Here is a 26,375-nt window from a genome sequence, read left to right as displayed (position 1 = left end):
GTGTCGTAAAATCAGATTTTCTTGCGTTGGCCAGGAATCGAACCCGGGTCAACTGCTTGGAAGGCAGCTATGCTCACCACTATACCACCAACGCTTGATGCATTTTGGTTTTACCGACACCACGAGCCATACGGTCACATTTTCAGACAAGCTTCCTGATCTCTCAAGAACGCTCGCCTAGTCTAAGTTCACATTTCGCTGTTTCAAACTTTGCAAGCACACTGTTTATTGGAATAAGATGAAAAAAATCTATTGCAGAAATTTTAAATTGACTTGGGCACTTCCCAAAAATTGGGTTCTTCCAAACTGATACGGTTCAGATTTTCGAGAGCCGTGCTTAAAATGACCGTTATTGTACAAGAAAAAAAATTAAAAAACAAAAAACCCAAAGTGATTGACAATTTCCGCAAGTCATTCATATCTGATCTATGTAGAGCATGATCCAGCACAAAATGTTGTTGATTCAGCAACAAGAGCAGTAACAGTCGTTGAGAATGTTAAATAGGAACGCAAAATTTGCTGACTACAGTGTCGTAAAATCAGATTTTCTTGCGTTGGCCGGGAATCGAACCCGGGTCAACTGCTTGGAAGGCAGCTATGCTCACCACTATACCACCAATGCTTGATGTGTTTTAGTTTTACCGACACCACAAGCCATACGGTCACATTTTCAGACAAGCTTCCTGATCTCTCAAGAACGCTCGCCTAGTCTAAGTACACATTTCGCTGTTTCAAACTTTGCAAGCACACTGTTTATTGGAATAAGATGAAAAAAATCTATTGCAGAAATTTTAACTTGACTTGGGCACTTCCCAAAAATTGGGTTCTTCCAAACTGATACGGTTCAGATTTTCGAGAGCCGTGCTTAAAATGACCGTTATTGTACAAGAAAAAAAATTAAAAAACAAAAAACCCAAAGTGATTGACAATTTCCGAGAGTCATTCATATCTGATCTATGTAGAGCATGATCCAGCACAAAATGTTGTTGATTCAGCAACAAGAGCAGTAACAGTCGTTGAGAATGTTAAATAGGAACGCAAAATTTGCTGACTACAGTGTCGTAAAATCAGATTTTCTTGCGTTGGCCAGGAATCGAACCCGGGTCAACTGCTTGGAAGGCAGCTATGCTCACCACTATACCACCAACGCTTGATGCATTTTGGTTTTACCGACACCACGAGCCATACGGTCACATTTTCAGACAAGCTTCCTGATCTCTCAAGAACGCTCGCCTAGTCTAAGTTCACATTTCGCTGTTTCAAACTTTGCAAGCACACTGTTTATTGGAATAAGATGAAAAAAATCTATTGCAGAAATTTTAAATTGACTTGGGCACTTCCCAAAAATTGGGTTCTTCCAAACTGATACGGTTCAGATTTTCGAGAGCCGTGCTTAAAATGACCGTTATTGTACAAGAAAAAAAATTAAAAAACAAAAAACCCAAAATGATTGACAATTTCCGCGAGTCATTCATATCTGATCTATGTAGAGCATGATCCAGCACAAAATGTTGTTGATTCAGCAACAAGAGCAGTAACAGTCGTTGAGAATGTTAAATAGGAACGCAAAATTTGCTGACTACAGTGTCGTAAAATCAGATTTTCTTGCGTTGGCCGGGAATCGAACCCGGGTCAACTGCTTGGAAGGCAGCTATGCTCACCACTATACCACCAACGCTTGATGCATTTTGGTTTTACCGACACCACGAGCCATACGGTCACATTTTCAAACAAGCTTCCTGATCTCTCAAGAACGCTCGCCTAGTCTAAGTTCACATTTCGCTGTTTCAAACTTTGCAAGCACACTGTTTATTGGAATAAGATGAAAAAAATCTATTGCAGAAATTTTAAATTGACTTGGGCACTTCCCAAAAATTGGGTTCTTCCAAACTGATACGGTTCAGATTTTCGAGAGCCGTGCTTAAAATGACCGTTATTGTACAAGAAAAAAAATTAAAAAACAAAAAACCTTAAGTGATTGACAATTTCCGAGAGTCATTCATATCTGATCTATGTAGAGCATGATCCAGCACAAAATGTTGTTGATTCAGCAACAAGAGCAGTAACAGTCGTTGAGAATGTTAAATAGGAACGCAAAATTTGCTGACTACAGTGTCGTAAAATCAGATTTTCTTGCGTTGGCCGGGAATCGAACCCAGGTCAACTGCTTGGAAGGCAGCTATGCTCACCACTATACCACCAACGCTTGATGTGTTTTAGTGTTACCGACACCACAAGCCATACGGTCACATTTTCAGACAAGCTTCCTGATCTCTCAACAACGCTCGCCTAGTCTAAGTTCACATTTCGCTGTTTCAAACTTTGCAAGCACACTGTTTATTGGAATAAGATGAAAAAAATCTATTGCAGAAATTTTAAATTGACTTGGGCACTTCCCAAAAATTGGGTTCTTCCAAACTGATACGGTTCAGATTTTCGAGAGCCGTGCTTAAAATGACCGTTATTGTACAAGAAAAAAATTCAAAAACAAAAAACCCAAAGTGATTGACAATTTCCGCGAGTCATTCATATCTGATCTATGTAGAGCATGATCCAGCACAAAATGTTGTTGATTCAGCAACAAGAGCAGTAACAGTCGTTGAGAATGTTAAATAGGAACGCAAAATTTGCTGACTACAGTGTCGTAAAATCAGATTTTCTTGCGTTGGCCAGGAATCGAACCCGGGTCAACTGCTTGGAAGGCAGCTATGCTCACCACTATACCACCAACGCTTGATGCATTTTGGTTTTACCGACACCACGAGCCATACGGTCACATTTTCAGACAAGCTTCCTGATCTCTCAAGAACGCTCGCCTAGTCTAAGTTCACATTTCGCTGTTTCAAACTTTGCAAGCACACTGTTTATTGGAATAAGATGAAAAAAATCTATTGCAGAAATTTTAAATTGACTTGGGCACTTCCCAAAAATTGGGTTCTTCCAAACTGATACGGTTCAGATTTTCGAGAGCCGTGCTTAAAATGACCGTTATTGTACAAGAAAAAAAATTAAAAAACAAAAAACCCAAAATGATTGACAATTTCCGCGAGTCATTCATATCTGATCTATGTAGAGCATGATCCAGCACAAAATGTTGTTGATTCAGCAACAAGAGCAGTAACAGTCGTTGAGAATGTTAAATAGGAACGCAAAATTTGCTGACTACAGTGTCGTAAAATCAGATTTTCTTGCGTTGGCCGGGAATCGAACCCGGGTCAACTGCTTGGAAGGCAGCTATGCTCACCACTATACCACCAACGCTTGATGCATTTTGGTTTTACCGACACCACGAGCCATACGGTCACATTTTCAAACAAGCTTCCTGATCTCTCAAGAACGCTCGCCTAGTCTAAGTTCACATTTCGCTGTTTCAAACTTTGCAAGCACACTGTTTATTGGAATAAGATGAAAAAAATCTATTGCAGAAATTTTAAATTGACTTGGGCACTTCCCAAAAATTGGGTTCTTCCAAACTGATACGGTTCAGATTTTCGAGAGCCGTGCTTAAAATGACCGTTATTGTACAAGAAAAAAAATTAAAAAACAAAAAACCTTAAGTGATTGACAATTTCCGAGAGTCATTCATATCTGATCTATGTAGAGCATGATCCAGCACAAAATGTTGTTGATTCAGCAACAAGAGCAGTAACAGTCGTTGAGAATGTTAAATAGGAACGCAAAATTTGCTGACTACAGTGTCGTAAAATCAGATTTTCTTGCGTTGGCCGGGAATCGAACCCAGGTCAACTGCTTGGAAGGCAGCTATGCTCACCACTATACCACCAACGCTTGATGTGTTTTAGTGTTACCGACACCACAAGCCATACGGTCACATTTTCAGACAAGCTTCCTGATCTCTCAACAACGCTCGCCTAGTCTAAGTTCACATTTCGCTGTTTCAAACTTTGCAAGCACACTGTTTATTGGAATAAGATGAAAAAAATCTATTGCAGAAATTTTAAATTGACTTGGGCACTTCCCAAAAATTGGGTTCTTCCAAACTGATACGGTTCAGATTTTCGAGAGCCGTGCTTAAAATGACCGTTATTGTACAAGAAAAAAATTCAAAAACAAAAAACCCAAAGTGATTGACAATTTCCGCGAGTCATTCATATCTGATCTATGTAGAGCATGATCCAGCACAAAATGTTGTTGATTCAGCAACAAGAGCAGTAACAGTCGTTGAGAATGTTAAATAGGAACGCAAAATTTGCTGACTACAGTGTCGTAAAATCAGATTTTCTTGCGTTGGCCAGGAATCGAACCCGGGTCAACTGCTTGGAAGGCAGCTATGCTCACCACTATACCACCAACGCTTGATGCATTTTGGTTTTACCGACACCACGAGCCATACGGTCACATTTTCAGACAAGCTTCCTGATCTCTCAAGAACGCTCGCCTAGTCTAAGTTCACATTTCGCTGTTTCAAACTTTGCAAGCACACTGTTTATTGGAATAAGATGAAAAAAATCTATTGCAGAAATTTTAAATTGACTTGGGCACTTCCCAAAAATTGGGTTCTTCCAAACTGATACGGTTCAGATTTTCGAGAGCCGTGCTTAAAATGACCGTTATTGTACAAGAAAAAAAATTAAAAAACAAAAAACCCAAAATGATTGACAATTTCCGCGAGTCATTCATATCTGATCTATGTAGAGCATGATCCAGCACAAAATGTTGTTGATTCAGCAACAAGAGCAGTAACAGTCGTTGAGAATGTTAAATAGGAACGCAAAATTTGCTGACTACAGTGTCGTAAAATCAGATTTTCTTGCGTTGGCCGGGAATCGAACCCGGGTCAACTGCTTGGAAGGCAGCTATGCTCACCACTATACCACCAACGCTTGATGCATTTTGGTTTTACCGACACCACGAGCCATACGGTCACATTTTCAAACAAGCTTCCTGATCTCTCAAGAACGCTCGCCTAGTCTAAGTTCACATTTCGCTGTTTCAAACTTTGCAAGCACACTGTTTATTGGAATAAGATGAAAAAAATCTATTGCAGAAATTTTAAATTGACTTGGGCACTTCCCAAAAATTGGGTTCTTCCAAACTGATACGGTTCAGATTTTCGAGAGCCGTGCTTAAAATGACCGTTATTGTACAAGAAAAAAAATTAAAAAACAAAAAACCTTAAGTGATTGACAATTTCCGAGAGTCATTCATATCTGATCTATGTAGAGCATGATCCAGCACAAAATGTTGTTGATTCAGCAACAAGAGCAGTAACAGTCGTTGAGAATGTTAAATAGGAACGCAAAATTTGCTGACTACAGTGTCGTAAAATCAGATTTTCTTGCGTTGGCCGGGAATCGAACCCAGGTCAACTGCTTGGAAGGCAGCTATGCTCACCACTATACCACCAACGCTTGATGTGTTTTAGTGTTACCGACACCACAAGCCATACGGTCACATTTTCAGACAAGCTTCCTGATCTCTCAAGAACGCTCGCCTAGTCTAAGTTCACATTTCGCTGTTTCAAACTTTGCAAGCACACTGTTTATTGGAATAAGATGAAAAAAATCTATTGCAGAAATTTTAAATTGACTTGGGCACTTCCCAAAAATTGGGTTCTTCCAAACTGATACGGTTCAGATTTTCGAGAGCCGTGCTTAAAATGACCGTTATTGTACAAGAAAAAAATTCAAAAACAAAAAACCCAAAGTGATTGACAATTTCCGCGAGTCATTCATATCTGATCTATGTAGAGCATGATCCAGCACAAAATGTTGTTGATTCAGCAACAAGAGCAGTAACAGTCGTTGAGAATGTTAAATAGGAACGCAAAATTTGCTGACTACAGTGTCGTAAAATCAGATTTTCTTGCGTTGGCCAGGAATCGAACCCGGGTCAACTGCTTGGAAGGCAGCTATGCTCACCACTATACCACCAACGCTTGATGCATTTTGGTTTTACCGACACCACGAGCCATACGGTCACATTTTCAGACAAGCTTCCTGATCTCTCAAGAACGCTCGCCTAGTCTAAGTTCACATTTCGCTGTTTCAAACTTTGCAAGCACACTGTTTATTGGAATAAGATGAAAAAAATCTATTGCAGAAATTTTAAATTGACTTGGGCACTTCCCAAAAATTGGGTTCTTCCAAACTGATACGGTTCAGATTTTCGAGAGCCGTGCTTAAAATGACCGTTATTGTACAAGAAAAAAAATTAAAAAACAAAAAACCCAAAATGATTGACAATTTCCGCGAGTCATTCATATCTGATCTATGTAGAGCATGATCCAGCACAAAATGTTGTTGATTCAGCAACAAGAGCAGTAACAGTCGTTGAGAATGTTAAATAGGAACGCAAAATTTGCTGACTACAGTGTCGTAAAATCAGATTTTCTTGCGTTGGCCGGGAATCGAACCCGGGTCAACTGCTTGGAAGGCAGCTATGCTCACCACTATACCACCAACGCTTGATGCATTTTAGTTTTACCGACACCACGAGCCATACGGTCACATTTTCAAACAAGCTTCCTGATCTCTCAAGAACGCTCGCCTAGTCTAAGTTCACATTTCGCTGTTTCAAACTTTGCAAGCACACTGTTTATTGGAATAAGATGAAAAAAATCTATTGCAGAAATTTTAAATTGACTTGGGCACTTCCCAAAAATTGGGTTCTTCCAAACTGATACGGTTCAGATTTTCGAGAGCCGTGCTTAAAATGACCGTTATTGTACAAGAAAAAAAATTAAAAAACAAAAAACCTTAAGTGATTGACAATTTCCGAGAGTCATTCATATCTGATCTATGTAGAGCATGATCCAGCACAAAATGTAGTTGATTCAGCAACAAGAGCAGTAACAGTCGTTGAGAATGTTAAATAGGAACGCAAAATTTGCTGACTACAGTGTCGTAAAATCAGATTTTCTTGCGTTGGCCGGGAATCGAACCCAGGTCAACTGCTTGGAAGGCAGCTATGCTCACCACTATACCACCAACGCTTGATGTGTTTTAGTGTTACCGACACCACAAGCCATACGGTCACATTTTCAGACAAGCTTCCTGATCTCTCAAGAACGCTCGCCTAGTCTAAGTTCACATTTCGCTGTTTCAAACTTTGCAAGCACACTGTTTATTGGAATAAGATGAAAAAAATCTATTGCAGAAATTTTAAATTGACTTGGGCACTTCCCAAAAATTGGGTTCTTCCAAACTGATACGGTTCAGATTTTCGAGAGCCGTGCTTAAAATGACCGTTATTGTACAAGAAAAAAAATTAAAAAACAAAAAACCCAAAGTGATTGACAATTTCCGCGAGTCATTCATATCTGACCTACGTAGAACATGATCCAGCACAAAATTTTGTTGATTCAGCAACAAGAGCAGTAACAGTCGTTGAGAATGTTAAATAGGAACGCAAAATTTGCTGACTACAGTGTCGTAAAATCAGATTTTCTTGCGTTGGCCGGGAATCAAACCCGGGTCAACTGCTTGGAAGGCAGCTATGCTCACCACTATACCACCAACACTTGATGCGTTTCGGTTTTACCGACACCACGAGCCATACGGTCACATTTTCAGACAAGCTTCCTGATCTCTCAAGAACGCTCGCCTAGTCTAAGTTCACATTTCGCTGTTTCAAACTTTGCAAGCACACTGTTTATTGGAATAAGATGAAAAAAATCTATTGCAGAAATTTTAAATTGACTTGGGCACTTCCCAAAAATTGGGTTCTTCCAAACTGATACGGTTCAGATTTTCGAGAGCCGTGCTTAAAATGACCGTTATTGTACAAGAAAAAAAATTAAAAAACAAAAAACCCAAAGTGATTGACAATTTCCACGAGTCATTCATATCTGATCTATGTAGAGCATGATCCAGCACAAAATGTTGTTGATTCAGCAACAAGAGCAGTAACAGTCGTTGAGAATGTTAAATAGGAACGCAAAATTTGCTGACTACAGTGTCGTAAAATCAGATTTTCTTGCGTTGGCCAGGAATCGAACCCGGGTCAACTGCTTGGAAGGCAGCTATGCTCACCACTATACCACCAACGCTTGATGCATTTTGGTTTTACCGACACCACGAGCCATACGGTCACATTTTCAGACAAGCTTCCTGATCTCTCAAGAACGCTCGCCTAGTCTAAGTTCACATTTCGCTGTTTCAAACTTTGCAAGCACACTGTTTATTGGAATAAGATGAAAAAAATCTATTGCAGAAATTTTAAATTGACTTGGGCACTTCCCAAAAATTGGGTTCTTCCAAACTGATACGGTTCAGATTTTCGAGAGCCGTGCTTAAAATGATCGTTATTGTACAAGAAAAAAAATTAAAAAACAAAAAACCCAAAATGATTGACAATTTCCGCGAGTCATTCATATCTGATCTATGTAGAGCATGATCCAGCACAAAATGTTGTTGATTCAGCAACAAGAGCAGTAACAGTCGTTGAGAATGTTAAATAGGAACGCAAAATTTGCTGACTACAGTGTCGTAAAATCAGATTTTCTTGCGTTGGCCGGGAATCGAACCCGGGTCAACTGCTTGGAAGGCAGCTATGCTCACCACTATACCACCAACGCTTGATGCATTTTGGTTTTACCGACACCACGAGCCATACGGTCACATTTTCAAACAAGCTTCCTGATCTCTCAAGAACGCTCGCCTAGTCTAAGTTCACATTTCGCTGTTTCAAACTTTGCAAGCACACTGTTTATTGGAATAAGATGAAAAAAATCTATTGCAGAAATTTTAAATTGACTTGGGCACTTCCCAAAAATTGGGTTCTTCCAAACTGATACGGTTCAGATTTTCGAGAGCCGTGCTTAAAATGACCGTTATTGTACAAGAAAAAAAATTAAAAAACAAAAAACCTTAAGTGATTGACAATTTCCGAGAGTCATTCATATCTGATCTATGTAGAGCATGATCCAGCACAAAATGTTGTTGATTCAGCAACAAGAGCAGTAACAGTCGTTGAGAATGTTAAATAGGAACGCAAAATTTGCTGACTACAGTGTCGTAAAATCAGATTTTCTTGCGTTGGCCGGGAATCGAACCCAGGTCAACTGCTTGGAAGGCAGCTATGCTCACCACTATACCACCAACGCTTGATGTGTTTTAGTGTTACCGACACCACAAGCCATACGGTCACATTTTCAGACAAGCTTCCTGATCTCTCAAGAACGCTCGCCTAGTCTAAGTTCACATTTCGCTGTTTCAAACTTTGCAAGCACACTGTTTATTGGAATAAGATGAAAAAAATCTATTGCAGAAATTTTAAATTGACTTGGGCACTTCCCAAAAATTGGGTTCTTCCAAACTGATACGGTTCAGATTTTCGAGAGCCGTGCTTAAAATGACCGTTATTGTACAAGAAAAAAATTCAAAAACAAAAAACCCAAAGTGATTGACAATTTCCGCGAGTCATTCATATCTGATCTATGTAGAGCATGATCCAGCACAAAATGTTGTTGATTCAGCAACAAGAGCAGTAACAGTCGTTGAGAATGTTAAATAGGAACGCAAAATTTGCTGACTACAGTGTCGTAAAATCAGATTTTCTTGCGTTGGCCAGGAATCGAACCCGGGTCAACTGCTTGGAAGGCAGCTATGCTCACCACTATACCACCAACGCTTGATGCATTTTGGTTTTACCGACACCACGAGCCATACGGTCACATTTTCAAACAAGCTTCCTGATCTCTCAAGAACGCTCGCCTAGTCTAAGTTCACATTTCGCTGTTTCAAACTTTGCAAGCACACTGTTTATTGGAATAAGATGAAAAAAATCTATTGCAGAAATTTTAAATTGACTTGGGCACTTCCCAAAAATTGGGTTCTTCCAAACTGATACGGTTCAGATTTTCGAGAGCCGTGCTTAAAATGACCGTTATTGTACAAGAAAAAAAATTAAAAAACAAAAAACGCTAAGTGATTGACAATTTCCGAGAGTCATTCATATCTGATCTATGTAGAGCATGATCCAGCACAAAATGTTGTTGATTCAGCAACAAGAGCAGTAACAGTCGTTGAGAATGTTAAATAGGAACGCAAAATTTGCTGACTACAGTGTCGTAAAATCAGATTTTCTTGCGTTGGCCAGGAATCGAACCCGGGTCAACTGCTTGGAAGGCAGCTATGCTCACCACTATACCACCAACGCTTGATGTGTTTTAGTTTTACCGACACCACGAGCCATACGGTCACATTTTCAGACAAGCTTCCTGATCTCTCAAGAACGCTCGCCTAGTCTAAGTTCACATTTCGCTGTTTCAAACTTTGCAAGCACACTGTTTATTGGAATACGATGAAAAAAATCTATTGCAGAAATTTTAAATTGACTTGGGCACTTCCCAAAAATTGGGTTCTTCCAAACTGATACGGTTCAGATTTTCGAGAGCCGTGCTTAAAATGACCGTTATTGTACAAGAAAAAAAATTAAAAAACAAAAAACCCAAAGTGATTGACAATTTCCACGAGTCATTCATATCTGATCTATGTAGAGCATGATCCAGCACAAAATGTTGCTGATTCAGCAACAAGAGCAGTAACAGTCGTTGAGAATGTTAAATAGGAACGCAAAATTTGCTGACTACAGTGTCGTAAAATCAGATTTTCTTGCGTTGGCCAGGAATCGAACCCGGGTCAACTGCTTGGAAGGCAGCTATGCTCACCACTATACCACCAACGCTTGATGCATTTTGGTTTTACCGACACCACGAGCCATACGGTCACATTTTCAGACAAGCTTCCTGATCTCTCAAGAACGCTCGCCTAGTCTAAGTTCACATTTCGCTGTTTCAAACTTTGCAAGCACACTGTTTATTGGAATAAGATGAAAAAAATCTATTGCAGAAATTTTAAATTGACTTGGGCACTTCCCAAAAATTGGGTTCTTCCAAACTGATACGGTTCAGATTTTCGAGAGCCGTGCTTAAAATGACCGTTATTGTACAAGAAAAAAAATTAAAAAACAAAAAACCCAAAGTGATTGACAATTTCCGCAAGTCATTCATATCTGATCTATGTAGAGCATGATCCAGCACAAAATGTTGTTGATTCAGCAACAAGAGCAGTAACAGTCGTTGAGAATGTTAAATAGGAACGCAAAATTTGCTGACTACAGTGTCGTAAAATCAGATTTTCTTGCGTTGGCCGGGAATCGAACCCGGGTCAACTGCTTGGAAGGCAGCTATGCTCACCACTATACCACCAATGCTTGATGTGTTTTAGTTTTACCGACACCACAAGCCATACGGTCACATTTTCAGACAAGCTTCCTGATCTCTCAAGAACGCTCGCCTAGTCTAAGTACACATTTCGCTGTTTCAAACTTTGCAAGCACACTGTTTATTGGAATAAGATGAAAAAAATCTATTGCAGAAATTTTAACTTGACTTGGGCACTTCCCAAAAATTGGGTTCTTCCAAACTGATACGGTTCAGATTTTCGAGAGCCGTGCTTAAAATGACCGTTATTGTACAAGAAAAAAAATTAAAAAACAAAAAACCCAAAGTGATTGACAATTTCCGAGAGTCATTCATATCTGATCTATGTAGAGCATGATCCAGCACAAAATGTTGTTGATTCAGCAACAAGAGCAGTAACAGTCGTTGAGAATGTTAAATAGGAACGCAAAATTTGCTGACTACAGTGTCGTAAAATCAGATTTTCTTGCTTGGAAGGCAGCTATGCTCACCACTATATCACCAACGCTTGATGTGTTTTATTTTTACCGACACCACGAGCCATACGGTCACATTTTCAGACAAGCTTCCTGATCTCTCAAGAACGCTCGCCTAGTCTAAGTTCACATTTCGCTGTTTCAAACTTTGCAAGCACACTGTTTATTGGAATAAGATGAAAAAAATCTATTGCAGAAATTTTAACTTGACTTGGGCACTTCCCAAAAATTGGGTTCTTCCAAACTGATACGGTTCAGATTTTCGAGAGCCGTGCTTAAAATGACCGTTATTGTACAAGAAAAAAAATTAAAAAACAAAAAACCCAAAGTGATTGACAATTTCCGCGAGTCATTCATATCTGATCTATGTAGAGCATGATCCAGCACAAAATGTTGTTGATTCAGCAACAAGAGCAGTAACAGTCGTTGAGAATGTTAAATAGGAACGCAAAATTTGCTGACTACAGTGTCGTAAAATCAGATTTTCTTGCGTTGGCCGGGAATCGAACCCGGGTCAACTGCTTGGAAGGCAACTATGCTCACCACTATACCACCAACGCTTGATGTGTTTTAGTTTTACCGACACCACAAGCCATATGGTCACATTTTCAGACAAGCTTCCTGATCTCTCAAGAACGCTCGCCTAGTCTAAGTACACATTTCGCTGTTTCAAACTTTGCAAGCACACTGTTTATTGGAATAAGATGAAAAAAATCTATTGCAGAAATTTTAACTTGACTTGGGCACTTCCCAAAAATTGGGTTCTTCCAAACTGATACGGTTCAGATTTTCGAGAGCCGTGCTTAAAATGACCGTTATTGTACAAGAAAAAAAATTAAAAAACAAAAAACCAAAAGTGATTGACAATTTCCGAGAGTCATTCATATCTGATCTATGTAGAGCATGATCCAGCCCAAAATTTTGTTGATTCAGCAACAAGAGCAGTAACAGTCGTTGAGAATGTTAAATAGGAACGCAAAATTTGCTGACTACAGTGTCGTAAAATCAGATTTTCTTGCGTTGGCCGGGAATAAAACCCGGGTCAACTGCTTGGAAGGCAGCTATGCTCACCACTATACAGCCAACACTTGATGTATTTTAGTTTTACCGAAACCACGAGCCATACGGTCACATTTTCAGACAAGCTTCCTGATCTCTCAAGAACGCTCGCCTAGTCTAAGTTCACATTTCGCTGTTTCAAACTTTGCAAGCACACTGTTTATTGGAATAAGATGAAAAAAATCTATTGCAGAAATTTTAAATTGACTTGGGCACTTCCCAAAAATTGGGTTCTTCCAAACTGATACGGTTCAGATTTTCGAGAGCCGTGCTTAAAATGACCGTTATTGTACAAGAAAAAAAATTAAAAAACAAAAAACCCAAAGTGATTGACAATTTCCGCGAGTCATTCATATCTGACCTACGTAGAGCATGATCCAGCACAAAATTTTGTTGATTCAGCAACAAGAGCAGTAACAGTTGTTGAGAATGTTAAATAGGAACGCAAAATTTGCTGACTACAGTGTCGTAAAATCAGATTTTCTTGCGTTGGCCGGGAATCAAACCCGGGTCAACTGCTTGGAAGGCAGCTATGCTCACCACTATACCACCAACACTTGATGCGTTTTGGTTTTACCGACACCACGAGCCATACGGTCACATTTTCAGACAAGCTTCCTGATCTCTCAAGAACGCTCGCCTAGTCTAAGTTCACATTTCGCTGTTTCAAACTTTGCAAGCACACTGTTTATTGGAATAAGATGAAAAAAATCTATTGCAGAAATTTTAAATTGACTTGGGCACTTCCCAAAAATTGGGTTCTTCCAAACTGATACGGTTCAGATTTTCGAGAGCCGTGCTTAAAATGACCGTTATTGTACAAGAAAAAAAATTAAAAAACAAAAAACCCAAAGTGATTGACAATTTCCACGAGTCATTCATATCTGATCTATGTAGAGCATGATCCAGCACAAAATGTTGCTGATTCAGCAACAAGAGCAGTAACAGTCGTTGAGAATGTTAAATAGGAACGCAAAATTTGCTGACTACAGTGTCGTAAAATCAGATTTTCTTGCGTTGGCCAGGAATCGAACCCGGGTCAACTGCTTGGAAGGCAGCTATGCTCACCACTATACCACCAACGCTTGATGCATTTTGGTTTTACCGACACCACGAGCCATACGGTCACATTTTCAGACAAGCTTCCTGATCTCTCAAGAACGCTCGCCTAGTCTAAGTTCACATTTCGCTGTTTCAAACTTTGCAAGCACACTGTTTATTGGAATAAGATGAAAAAAATCTATTGCAGAAATTTTAAATTGACTTGGGCACTTCCCAAAAATTGGGTTCTTCCAAACTGATACGGTTCAGATTTTCGAGAGCCGTGCTTAAAATGACCGTTATTGTACAAGAAAAAAAATTAAAAAACAAAAAACCCAAAATGATTGACAATTTCCGCGAGTCATTCATATCTGATCTATGTAGAGCATGATCCAGCACAAAATGTTGTTGATTCAGCAACAAGAGCAGTAACAGTCGTTGAGAATGTTAAATAGGAACGCAAAATTTGCTGACTACAGTGTCGTAAAATCAGATTTTCTTGCGTTGGCCGGGAATCGAACCCGGGTCAACTGCTTGGAAGGCAGCTATGCTCACCACTATACCACCAACGCTTGATGCATTTTGGTTTTACCGACACCACGAGCCATACGGTCACATTTTCAAACAAGCTTCCTGATCTCTCAAGAACGCTCGCCTAGTCTAAGTTCACATTTCGCTGTTTCAAACTTTGCAAGCACACTGTTTATTGGAATAAGATGAAAAAAATCTATTGCAGAAATTTTAAATTGACTTGGGCACTTCCCAAAAATTGGGTTCTTCCAAACTGATACGGTTCAGATTTTCGAGAGCCGTGCTTAAAATGACCGTTATTGTACAAGAAAAAAAATTAAAAAACAAAAAACCTTAAGTGATTGACAATTTCCGAGAGTCATTCATATCTGATCTATGTAGAGCATGATCCAGCACAAAATGTTGTTGATTCAGCAACAAGAGCAGTAACAGTCGTTGAGAATGTTAAATAGGAACGCAAAATTTGCTGACTACAGTGTCGTAAAATCAGATTTTCTTGCGTTGGCCGGGAATCGAACCCAGGTCAACTGCTTGGAAGGCAGCTATGCTCACCACTATACCACCAACGCTTGATGTGTTTTAGTGTTACCGACACCACAAGCCATACGGTCACATTTTCAGACAAGCTTCCTGATCTCTCAAGAACGCTCGCCTAGTCTAAGTTCACATTTCGCTGTTTCAAACTTTGCAAGCACACTGTTTATTGGAATAAGATGAAAAAAATCTATTGCAGAAATTTTAAATTGACTTGGGCACTTCCCAAAAATTGGGTTCTTCCAAACTGATACGGTTCAGATTTTCGAGAGCCGTGCTTAAAATGACCGTTATTGTACAAGAAAAAAATTCAAAAACAAAAAACCCAAAGTGATTGACAATTTCCGCGAGTCATTCATATCTGATCTATGTAGAGCATGATCCAGCACAAAATGTTGTTGATTCAGCAACAAGAGCAGTAACAGTCGTTGAGAATGTTAAATAGGAACGCAAAATTTGCTGACTACAGTGTCGTAAAATCAGATTTTCTTGCGTTGGCCAGGAATCGAACCCGGGTCAACTGCTTGGAAGGCAGCTATGCTCACCACTATACCACCAACGCTTGATGCATTTTGGTTTTACCGACACCACGAGCCATACGGTCACATTTTCAAACAAGCTTCCTGATCTCTCAAGAACGCTCGCCTAGTCTAAGTTCACATTTCGCTGTTTCAAACTTTGCAAGCACACTGTTTATTGGAATAAGATGAAAAAAATCTATTGCAGAAATTTTAAATTGACTTGGGCACTTCCCAAAAATTGGGTTCTTCCAAACTGATACGGTTCAGATTTTCGAGAGCCGTGCTTAAAATGACCGTTATTGTACAAGAAAAAAAATTAAAAAACAAAAAACGCTAAGTGATTGACAATTTCCGAGAGTCATTCATATCTGATCTATGTAGAGCATGATCCAGCACAAAATGTTGTTGATTCAGCAACAAGAGCAGTAACAGTCGTTGAGAATGTTAAATAGGAACGCAAAATTTGCTGACTACAGTGTCGTAAAATCAGATTTTCTTGCGTTGGCCGGGAATCGAACCCAGGTCAACTGCTTGGAAGGCAGCTATGCTCACCACTATACCACCAACACTTGATGTGTTTTAGTGTTACCGACACCACGAGCCATACGGTCACATTTTCAGACAAGCTTCCTGATCTCTCAAGAACGCTCGCCTTGTCTAAGTACACATTTCGCTGTTTCAAACTTTGCAAGCACACTGTTTATTGGAATAAGATGAAAAAAATCTATTGCAGAAATTTTAAATTGACTTGGGCACTTCCCAAAAATTGGGTTCTTCCAAACTGATACGGTTCAGATTTTCGAGAGCCGTGCTTAAAATGACCGTTATTGTACAAGAAAAAAAATTAAAAAACAAAAAACCCAAAGTGATTGACAATTTCCGCGAGTCATTCATATCTGATCTATGTAGAGCATGATCCAGCACAAAATGTTGTTGATTCAGCAACAAGAGCAGTAACAGTCGTTGAGAATGTTAAATAGGAACGCAAAATTTGCTGACTACAGTGTCGTAAAATCAGATTTTCTTGCGTTGGCCGGGAATCGAACCCGGGTCAACTGCTTGGAAGGCAGCTATGCTCACCACTATACCACCAACGCTTGATGTGTTTTAGTTTTACCGACACCACAAGCCATACGGTCACATTTTCAGACAAGCTTCCTGATCTCTCAAGAACGCTCGCCTAGTCTAAGTACACATTTCGCTGTTTCAAACTTTGCAAGCACACTGTTTATTGGAATAAGATGAAAAAAATCTATTGCAGAAATTTTAACTTGACTTGGGCACTTCCCAAAAATTGGGTTCTTCCAAACTGATACGGTTCAGATTTTCGAGAGCCGTGCTTAAAATGACCGTTATTGTACAAGAAAAAAAATTAAAAAACAAAAAACCCAAAGTGATTGACAATTTCCGAGAGTCATTCATATCTGATCTATGTAGAGCATGATCCAGCACAAAATGTTGTTGATTCAGCAACAAGAGCAGTAACAGTCGTTGAGAATGTTAAATAGGAACGCAAAATTTGCTGACAACAGTGTCGTAAAATCAGATTTTCTTGCGTTGGCCGGGAATAAAACCCGGGTCAACTGCTTGGAAGGCAGCTATGCTCACCACTATACAGCCAACACTTGATGTATTTTAGTTTTACCGAAACCACGAGCCATACGGTCACATTTTCAGACAAGCTTCCTGATCTCTCAAGAACGCTCGCCTAGTCTAAGATCACATTTCGCTGTTTCAAACTTTGCAAGCACACTGTTTATTGGAATAAGATGAAAAAAATCTATTGCAGAAATTTTAAATTGACTTGGGCACTTCCCAAAAATTGGGTTCTTCCAAACTGATATGGTTCAGATTTTCGAGAGCCGTGCTTAAAATGACCGTTATTGTACAAGAAAAAAAATTAAAAAACAAAAAACCCAAAGTGATTAACAATTTCCGCGAGTCATTCATATGTGATCTATGTAGAGCATGATCCAGCACAAAATGTTGTTGATTCAGCAACAAGAGCAGTAACAGTCGTTGAGAATGTTAAATAGGAACGCAAAATTTGCTGACTACAGTGTCGTAAAATCAGATTTTCTTGCGTTGGCCGAGAATCGAACCCGGGTCAACTGCTTGGAAGGCAGCTATACTCACCACTATACCACCAACGCTTGATGCATTTTGGTTTTACCGACACCACGAGCCATACGGTCACATTTTCAAACAAGCTTCCTGATCTCTCAAGAACGCTCGCCTAGTCTAAGTTCACATTTCGCTGTTTCAAACTTTGCAAGCACACTGTTTATTGGAATAAGATGAAAAAAATCTATTGCAGAAATTTTAAATTGACTTGGGCACTTCCCAAAAATTGGGTTCTTCCAAACTGATACGGTTCAGATTTTCGAGAGCCGTGCTTAAAATGACTGTTATTGTACAAGAAAAAAAATTAAAAAACAAAAAACCCAAAGTGATTGACAATTTCCGCGAGTCATTCATATCTGATCTACGTAGAGCATGATCCAGCACAAAATGTTGTTGATTCAGCAACAAGAGCAGTAACAGTCGTTGAGAATGTTAAATAGGAACGCAAAATTTGCTGACTACAGTGTCGTAAAATCAGATTTTCTTGCGTTGGCCGGGAATCGAACCCGGGTCAACTGCTTGGAAGGCAGCTATGCTCACCGCTATACCACCAACGCTTGATGCATTTTGGTTTTACCGACACCACGAGCCATACGGTCACATTTTCAAACAAGCTTCCTGATCTCTCAAGAACGCTCGCCTAGTCTAAGTTCACATTTCGCTGTTTCAAACTTTGCAAGCACACTGTTTATTGGAATAAGATGAAAAAAATCTATTGCAGAAATTTTAAATTGACTTGGGCACTTCCCAAAAATTGGGTTCTTCCAAACTGATACGGTTCAGATTTTCGAGAGCCGTGCTTAAAATGACCGTTATTGTACAAGAAAAAAAATTAAAAAACAAAAAACGCTAAGTGATTGACAATTTCCGAGAGTCATTCATATCTGATCTATGTAGAGCATGATCCAGCACAAAATGTTGTTGATTCAGCAACAAGAGCAGTAACAGTCGTTGAGAATGTTAAATAGGAACGCGTTGGCCGGGAATCGAACCCGGGTCAACTGCTTGGAAGGCAGCTATGCTCACCACTATACCACCAACGCTTGATGCATTTTGGTTTTACCGCCACCACGAGCCATACGGTCACATTTTCAAACAAGCTTCCTGATCTCTCAAGAACGCTCGCCTAGTCTAAGTTCACATTTCGCTGTTTCAAACTTTGCAAGCACACTGTTTATTGGAATAAGATGAAAAAAATCTATTGCAGAAATTTTAAATTGACTTGGGCACTTCCCAAAAATTGGGTTCTTCCAAACTGATACGGTTCAGATTTTCGAGAGCCGTGCTTAAAATGACCGTTATTGTACAAGAAAAAAATTCAAAAACAAAAAACCCAAAGTGATTGACAAGCTTCCTGATCTCTCAAGAACGCTCGCCTAGTCTAAGTTCACATTTCGCTGTTTCAAACTTTGCAAGCACACTGTTTATTGGAATAAGATGAAAAAAATCTATTGCAGAAATTTTAAATTGACTTGGGCACTTCCCAAAAATTGGGTTCTTCCAAACTGATACGGTTCAGATTTTCGAGAGCCGTGCTTAAAATGACCGTTATTGTACAAGAAAAAAAATTAAAAAACAAAAAACGCTAAGTGATTGACAATTTCCGAGAGTCATTCATATCTGATCTATGTAGAGCATGATCCAGCACAAAATGTTGTTGATTCAGCAACAAGAGCAGTAACAGTCGTTGAGAATGTTAAATAGGAACGCAAAATTTGCTGACTACAGTGTCGTAAAATCAGATTTTCTTGCGTTGGCCGGGAATCGAACCCAGGTCAACTGCTTGGAAGGCAGCTATGCTCACCACTATACCACCAACACTTGATGTGTTTTAGTGTTACCGACACCACGAGCCATACGGTCACATTTTCAGACAAGCTTCCTGATCTCTCAAGAACGCTCGCCTAGTCTAAGTACACATTTCGCTGTTTCAAACTTTGCAAGCACACTGTTTATTGGAATAAGATGAAAAAAATCTATTGCAGAAATTTTAAATTGACTTGGGCACTTCCCAAAAATTGGGTTCTTCCAAACTGATACGGTTCAGATTTTCGAGAGCCGTGCTTAAAATGACCGTTATTGTACAAGAAAAAAAATTAAAAAACAAAAAACCCAAAGTGATTGACAATTTCCGCGAGTCATTCATATCTGATCTATGTAGAGCATGATCCAGCACAAAATGTTGTTGATTCAGCAACAAGAGCAGTAACAGTCGTTGAGAATGTTAAATAGGAACGCAAAATTTGCTGACTACAGTGTCGTAAAATCAGATTTTCTTGCGTTGGCCGGGAATCGAACCCGGGTCAACTGCTTGGAAGGCAGCTATGCTCACCACTATACCACCAACGCTTGATGTGTTTTAGTTTTACCGACACCACAAGCCATACGGTCACATTTTCAGACAAGCTTCCTGATCTCTCAAGAACGCTCGCCTAGTCTAAGTACACATTTCGCTGTTTCAAACTTTGCAAGCACACTGTTTATTGGAATAAGATGAAAAAAATCTATTGCAGAAATTTTAACTTGACTTGGGCACTTCCCAAAAATTGGGTTCTTCCAAACTGATACGGTTCAGATTTTCGAGAGCCGTGCTTAAAATGACCGTTATTGTACAAGAAAAAAAATTAAAAAACAAAAAACCCAAAGTGATTGACAATTTCCGAGAGTCATTCATATCTGATCTATGTAGAGCATGATCCAGCACAAAATGTTGTTGATTCAGCAACAAGAGCAGTAACAGTCGTTGAGAATGTTAAATAGGAACGCAAAATTTGCTGACAACAGTGTCGTAAAATCAGATTTTCTTGCGTTGGCCGGGAATAAAACCCGGGTCAACTGCTTGGAAGGCAGCTATGCTCACCACTATACAGCCAACACTTGATGTATTTTAGTTTTACCGAAACCACGAGCCATACGGTCACATTTTCAGACAAGCTTCCTGATCTCTCAAGAACGCTCGCCTAGTCTAAGATCACATTTCGCTGTTTCAAACTTTGCAAGCACACTGTTTATTGGAATAAGATGAAAAAAATCTATTGCAGAAATTTTAAATTGACTTGGGCACTTCCCAAAAATTGGGTTCTTCCAAACTGATATGGTTCAGATTTTCGAGAGCCGTGCTTAAAATGACCGTTATTGTACAAGAAAAAAAATTAAAAAACAAAAAACCCAAAGTGATTAACAATTTCCGCGAGTCATTCATATGTGATCTATGTAGAGCATGATCCAGCACAAAATGTTGTTGATTCAGCAACAAGAGCAGTAACAGTCGTTGAGAATGTTAAATAGGAACGCAAAATTTGCTGACTACAGTGTCGTAAAATCAGATTTTCTTGCGTTGGCCGAGAATCGAACCCGGGTCAACTGCTTGGAAGGCAGCTATACTCACCACTATACCACCAACGCTTGATGCATTTTGGTTTTACCGACACCACGAGCCATACGGTCACATTTTCAAACAAGCTTCCTGATCTCTCAAGAACGCTCGCCTAGTCTAAGTTCACATTTCGCTGTTTCAAACTTTGCAAGCACACTGTTTATTGGAATAAGATGAAAAAAATCTATTGCAGAAATTTTAAATTGACTTGGGCACTTCCCAAAAATTGGGTTCTTCCAAACTGATACGGTTCAGATTTTCGAGAGCCGTGCTTAAAATGACCGTTATTGTACAAGAAAAAAAATTAAAAAACAAAAAACCCAAACTGATTGACAATTTCCGCGAGTCATTTATATCTGATCTATGTAGAGCATGATCCAGCACAAAATGTTGTTGATTCAGCAACAAGAGCAGTAACAGTCGTTGAGAATGTTAAATAGGAACGCAAAATTTGCTGACTACAGTGTCGTAAAATCAGATTTTCTTGCATTGGCCGGGAATCGAACCCGGGTCAACTGCTTGGAAGGCAGCTATGCTCACCACTATATCACCAACGCTTGATGTGTTTTAGTTTTACCGACACCACAAGCTATACGGTCACATTTTCAGACAAGCTTCCTGATCTCTCAAGAACGCTCGCCTAGTCTAAGTTCACATTTCGCTGTTTCAAACTTTGCAAGCACACTGTTTATTGGAATAAGATGAAAAAAATCTATTGCAGAAATTTTAAATTGACTTGGGCACTTCCCAAAAATTGGGTTCTTCCAAACTGATACGGTTCAGATTTTCGAGAGCCGTGCTTAAAATGACTGTTATTGTACAAGAAAAAAAATTAAAAAACAAAAAACCCAAAGTGATTGACAATTTCCGCGAGTCATTCATATCTGATCTACGTAGAGCATGATCCAGCACAAAATGTTGTTGATTCAGCAACAAGAGCAGTAACAGTCGTTGAGAATGTTAAATAGGAACGCAAAATTTGCTGACTACAGTGTCGTAAAATCAGATTTTCTTGCGTTGGCCGGGAATCGAACCCGGGTCAACTGCTTGGAAGGCAGCTATGCTCACCGCTATACCACCAACGCTTGATGCATTTTGGTTTTACCGACACCACGAGCCATACGGTCACATTTTCAAACAAGCTTCCTGATCTCTCAAGAACGCTCGCCTAGTCTAAGTTCACATTTCGCTGTTTCAAACTTTGCAAGCACACTGTTTATTGGAATAAGATGAAAAAAATCTATTGCAGAAATTTTAAATTGACTTGGGCACTTCCCAAAAATTGGGTTCTTCCAAACTGATACGGTTCAGATTTTCGATAGCCGTGCTTAAAATGACCGTTATTGTACAAGAAAAAAAATTAAAAAACAAAAAACCCAAAGTGATTGACAATTTCCGCGAGTCATTCATATCTGATCTATGTAGAGCATGATCCAGCACAAAATGTTGTTGATTCAGCAACAAGAGCAGTAACAGTCGTTGAGAATGTTAAATAGGAACGCAAAATTTGCTGACTACAGTGTCGTAAAATAAGATTTTCTTGCGTTGGCCGGGAATCGAACCCAGGTCAACTGCTTGGAAGGCAGCTATGCTCACCACTATATCACCAACGCTTGATGCATTTTGGTTTTACCGACACCACGAGCCATACGGTCACATTTTCAAACAAGCTTCCTGATCTCTCAAGAACGCTCGCCTAGTCTAAGTTCACATTTCGCTGTTTCAAACTTTGCAAGCACACTGTTTATTGGAATAAGATGAAAAAAATCTATTGCAGAAATTTTAAATTGACTTGGGCACTTCCCAAAAATTGGGTTCTTCCAAACTGATACGGTTCAGATTTTCGATAGCCGTGCTTAAAATGACCGTTATTGTACAAGAAAAAAAATTAAAAAACAAAAAACCCAAAGTGATTGACAATTTCCGCGAGTCATTTATATCTGATCTATGTAGAGCATGATCCAGCACAAAATGTTGTTGATTCAGCAACAAGAGCAGTAACAGTCGTTGAGAATGTTAAATAGGAACGCAAAATTTGCTGACTACAGTGTCGTAAAATAAGATTTTCTTGCGTTGGCCGGGAATCGAACCCGGGTCAACTGCTTGGAAGGCAGCTATGCTCACCACTATACCACCAACGCTTGATGCATTTTGGTTTTACCGACACCACGAGCCATACGGTCACATTTTCAGACAAGCTTCCTGATCTCTCAAGAACGCTCGCCTAGTCTAAGTTCACATTTCGCTGTTTCAAACTTTGCAAGCACACTGTTTATTGGAATAAGATGAAAAAAATCTATTGCAGAAATTTTAAATTGACTTGGGCACTTCCCAAAAATTGGGTTCTTCCAAACTGATACGGTTCAGATTTTCGAGAGCCGTGCTTAAAATGACCGTTATTGTACAAGAAAAAAAATAAAAAAACAAAAAACCCAAAGTGATTGACAATTTCCGCGAGTCATTCATATCTGATCTATGTAGAGCATGATCCAGCACAAAATGTTGTTGATTCAGCAACAAGAGCAGTAACAGTCGTTGAGAATGTTAAATAGGAACGCAAAATTTGCTGACTACAGTGTCGTAAAATCAAATTTTCTTGCGTTGTCCGGGAATCGAACCCGGGTCAACTGCTTGGAAGGCAGCTATGCTCACCACTATATCACCAACGCTTGATGTGTTTTAGTTTTACTGACACCACAAGCCATACGGTCACATTTTCAGACAAGCTTCCTGATCTCTCAAGAACGCTCGCCTAGTCTAAGTTCACATTTCGCTGTTTCAAACTTTGCAAGCACACTGTTTATTGGAATAAGATGAAAAAAATCTATTGCAGAAATTTTAAATTGACTTGGGCACTTCCCAAAAATTGGGTTCTTCCAAACTGATACGGTTCAGATTTTCGAGAGCCGTGCTTAAAATGACCGTTATTGTACAAGAAAAAAAATTAAAAAACAAAAAACCCAAAGTGATTGACAATTTCCGCGAGTCATTCATATCTGATCTACGTAGAGCATGATCCAGCACAAAATGTTGTTGATTCAGCAACAAGAGCAGTAACAGTCGTTGAGAATGTTAAATAGGAACGCAAAATTTGCTGACTACAGTGTTGTAAAATCAGATTTTCTTGCGTTGGCCGGGAATTGAACCCAGGTCAACTGCTTGGAAGGCAGCAATGCTCACCACTATACCACCAACGCTTGATGCATTTTGGTTTTACCGACACCACGAGCCATACGGTCACATTTTCAAACAAGCTTCCTGATCTCTCAAGAACGCTCGCCTAGTCTAAGTTCACATTTCGCTGTTTCAAACTTTGCAAGCACACTGTTTATTGGAATAAGATGAAAAAAATCTATTGCAGAAATTTTAAATTGACTTGGGCACTTCCCAAAAATTGGGTTCTTCCAAACTGATACGGTTCAGATTTTAGAGAGCCGTGCTTAAAATGACCGTTATTGTACAAGAAAAAAAATTAAAAAACAAAAAACCCAAAGTGATTGACAATTTCCGCGAGTCATTCATATCTGATCTATGTAGAGCATGATCCAGCACAAAATGTTGTTGATTCAGCAACAAGAGCAGTAACAGTCGTTGAGAATGTTAAATAGGAACGCAAAATTTGCTGACTACAGTGTCGTAAAATCAGATTTTCTTGCGTGATTGACAAGTGATTGACAATTTCCGAGAGTCATTCATATCTGATCTATGTAGAGCATGATCCAGCACAAAATGTTGTTGATTCAGCAACAAGAGCAGTAACAGTCGTTGAGAATGTTAAATAGGAACGCAAAATTTGCTGACTACAGTGTCGTAAAATCAGATTTTCTTGCGTTGGCCGGGAATAAAACCCGGGTCAACTGCTTGGAAGGCAGCTATGCTCACCACTATACAGCCAACACTTGATGTATTTTAGTTTTACCGAAACCACGAGCCATACGGTCAAATTTTCAGACAAGCTTCCTGATCGCTCAAGAACGCTCGCCTAGTCTAAGTTCACATTTCGCTGTTTCAAACTTTGCAAGCACACTGTTTATTGGAATAAGATGAAAAAAATCTATTGCAGAAATTTTAAATTGACTTGGGCACTTCCCAAAAATTGGGTTCTTCCAAACTGATACGGTTCAGATTTTCGAGAGCCGTGCTTAAAATGACCGTTATTGTACAAGAAAAAAAATTAAAAAACAAAAAACCCAAAGTGATTGACAATTTCCGCGAGTCATTTATATCTGATCTATGTAGAGCATGATCCAGCACAAAATGTTGTTGATTCAGCAACAAGAGCAGTAACAGTCGTTGAGAATGTTAAATAGGAACGCAAAATTTGCTGACTACAGTGTCGTAAAATCAGATTTTCTTGCGTTGGCCGGGAATCGAACCCGGGTCAACTGCTTGGAAGGCAGCTATGCTCACCACTATATCACCAACGCTTGATGTGTTTTAGTTTTACCGACACCACAAGCCATACGGTCACATTTTCAGACAAGCTTCCTGATCTCTCAAGAACGCTCGCCTAGTCTAAGTTCACATTTCGCTGTTTCAAACTTTGCAAGCACACTGTTTATTGGAATAAGATGAAAAAAATCTATTGCAGAAATTTTAAATTGACTTGGGCACTTCCCAAAAATTTGGTTCTTCCAAACTGATACGGTTCAGATTTTCGAGAGCCGTGCTTAAAAAGACCGTTATTGTACAAGAAAAAAAATTAAAAAACAAAAAACCCAAAGTGATTGACAATTTCCGCGAGTCATTCATATCTGATCTACGTAGAGCATGATCCAGCACAAAATGTTGTTGATTCAGCAACAAGAGCAGTAACAGTCGTTGAGAATGTTAAATAGGAACGCAAAATTTGCTGACTACAGTGTCGTAAAATCAGATTTTCTTGCGTTGGCCGGGAATCAAACCCGGGTCAACTGCTTGGAAGGCAGCTATGCTCACCACTATACCACCAACGCTTGATGCGTTTCAGTTTTACCGACACCACGAGCCATACGGTCACATTTTCAGACAAGCTTCCTGATCTCTCAAGAACGCTCGCCTAGTCTAAGTTCACATTTCGCTGTTTCAAACTTTGCAAGCACACTGTTTATTGGAATAAGATGAAAAAAATCTATTGCAGAAATTTTAAATTGACTTGGCCACTTCCCAAAAATTGGGTTCTTCCAAACTGATACGGTTCAGATTTTCGAGAGCCGTGCTTAAAATGACCGTTATTGTACAAGAAAAAAAATTAAAAAACAAAAAACCCAAAGTGATTGACAATTTCCGCGAGTCATTCATATCTGATCTATGTAGAGCATGATCCAGCACAAAATGTTGTTGATTCAGCAACAAGAGCAGTAACAGTCGTTGAGAATGTTAAATAGGAACGCAAAATTTGCTGACTACAGTGTCGTAAAACCAGATTTTCTTGCGTTGGCTGGGAATCAAACCGGGGTCAACTGCTTGGAAGGCAGCTATGCTCACCACTATATCACCAACGCTTGATGTGTTTTAGTTTTACCGACACCACGAGCCATACGGTCACATTTTCAGACAAGCTTCCT

At 39.4% G+C, this 26,375-nt stretch overlaps 9 non-coding genes across 9 annotated transcripts; all 9 read right to left on the bottom strand.

The window, feature by feature from the left end:
• Window positions 1–1,606: 1,606 nt before the first annotated feature.
• On the bottom strand, window positions 1,607–1,678 carry TRNAG-UCC (transfer RNA glycine (anticodon UCC)). The gene has a single exon. It is a non-coding gene; the product is annotated as a tRNA-Gly (tRNA).
• A 1,511-nt stretch (window positions 1,679–3,189) lies between these two features.
• On the bottom strand, window positions 3,190–3,261 carry TRNAG-UCC (transfer RNA glycine (anticodon UCC)). Its single transcript has one exon. It is a non-coding gene; the product is annotated as a tRNA-Gly (tRNA).
• Window positions 3,262–4,772: 1,511 nt separating this feature from the next.
• On the bottom strand, window positions 4,773–4,844 carry TRNAG-UCC (transfer RNA glycine (anticodon UCC)). Its single transcript has one exon. It is a non-coding gene; the product is annotated as a tRNA-Gly (tRNA).
• A 1,511-nt stretch (window positions 4,845–6,355) lies between these two features.
• Window positions 6,356–6,427, bottom strand: TRNAG-UCC (transfer RNA glycine (anticodon UCC)). Its single transcript has one exon. It is a non-coding gene; the product is annotated as a tRNA-Gly (tRNA).
• Window positions 6,428–8,467: 2,040 nt separating this feature from the next.
• On the bottom strand, window positions 8,468–8,539 carry TRNAG-UCC (transfer RNA glycine (anticodon UCC)). The gene has a single exon. It is a non-coding gene; the product is annotated as a tRNA-Gly (tRNA).
• Window positions 8,540–14,243: 5,704 nt separating this feature from the next.
• Window positions 14,244–14,315, bottom strand: TRNAG-UCC (transfer RNA glycine (anticodon UCC)). The gene has a single exon. It is a non-coding gene; the product is annotated as a tRNA-Gly (tRNA).
• Window positions 14,316–16,354: 2,039 nt separating this feature from the next.
• TRNAG-UCC (transfer RNA glycine (anticodon UCC)) lies at window positions 16,355–16,426 on the bottom strand. The gene has a single exon. It is a non-coding gene; the product is annotated as a tRNA-Gly (tRNA).
• A 3,304-nt stretch (window positions 16,427–19,730) lies between these two features.
• TRNAG-UCC (transfer RNA glycine (anticodon UCC)) lies at window positions 19,731–19,802 on the bottom strand. The gene has a single exon. It is a non-coding gene; the product is annotated as a tRNA-Gly (tRNA).
• Window positions 19,803–22,898: 3,096 nt separating this feature from the next.
• TRNAG-UCC (transfer RNA glycine (anticodon UCC)) lies at window positions 22,899–22,970 on the bottom strand. The gene has a single exon. It is a non-coding gene; the product is annotated as a tRNA-Gly (tRNA).
• Window positions 22,971–26,375: the final 3,405 nt, after the last annotated feature.

Source organism: Pelobates fuscus, chromosome 3, assembly GCF_036172605.1.
Source record: "Pelobates fuscus isolate aPelFus1 chromosome 3, aPelFus1.pri, whole genome shotgun sequence".
Lineage (NCBI taxonomy): Eukaryota > Metazoa > Chordata > Amphibia > Anura > Pelobatidae > Pelobates > Pelobates fuscus.
Note: the sequence above shows the minus strand (reverse complement) of the source record. Positions and strands in the feature narration are given on the sequence as shown.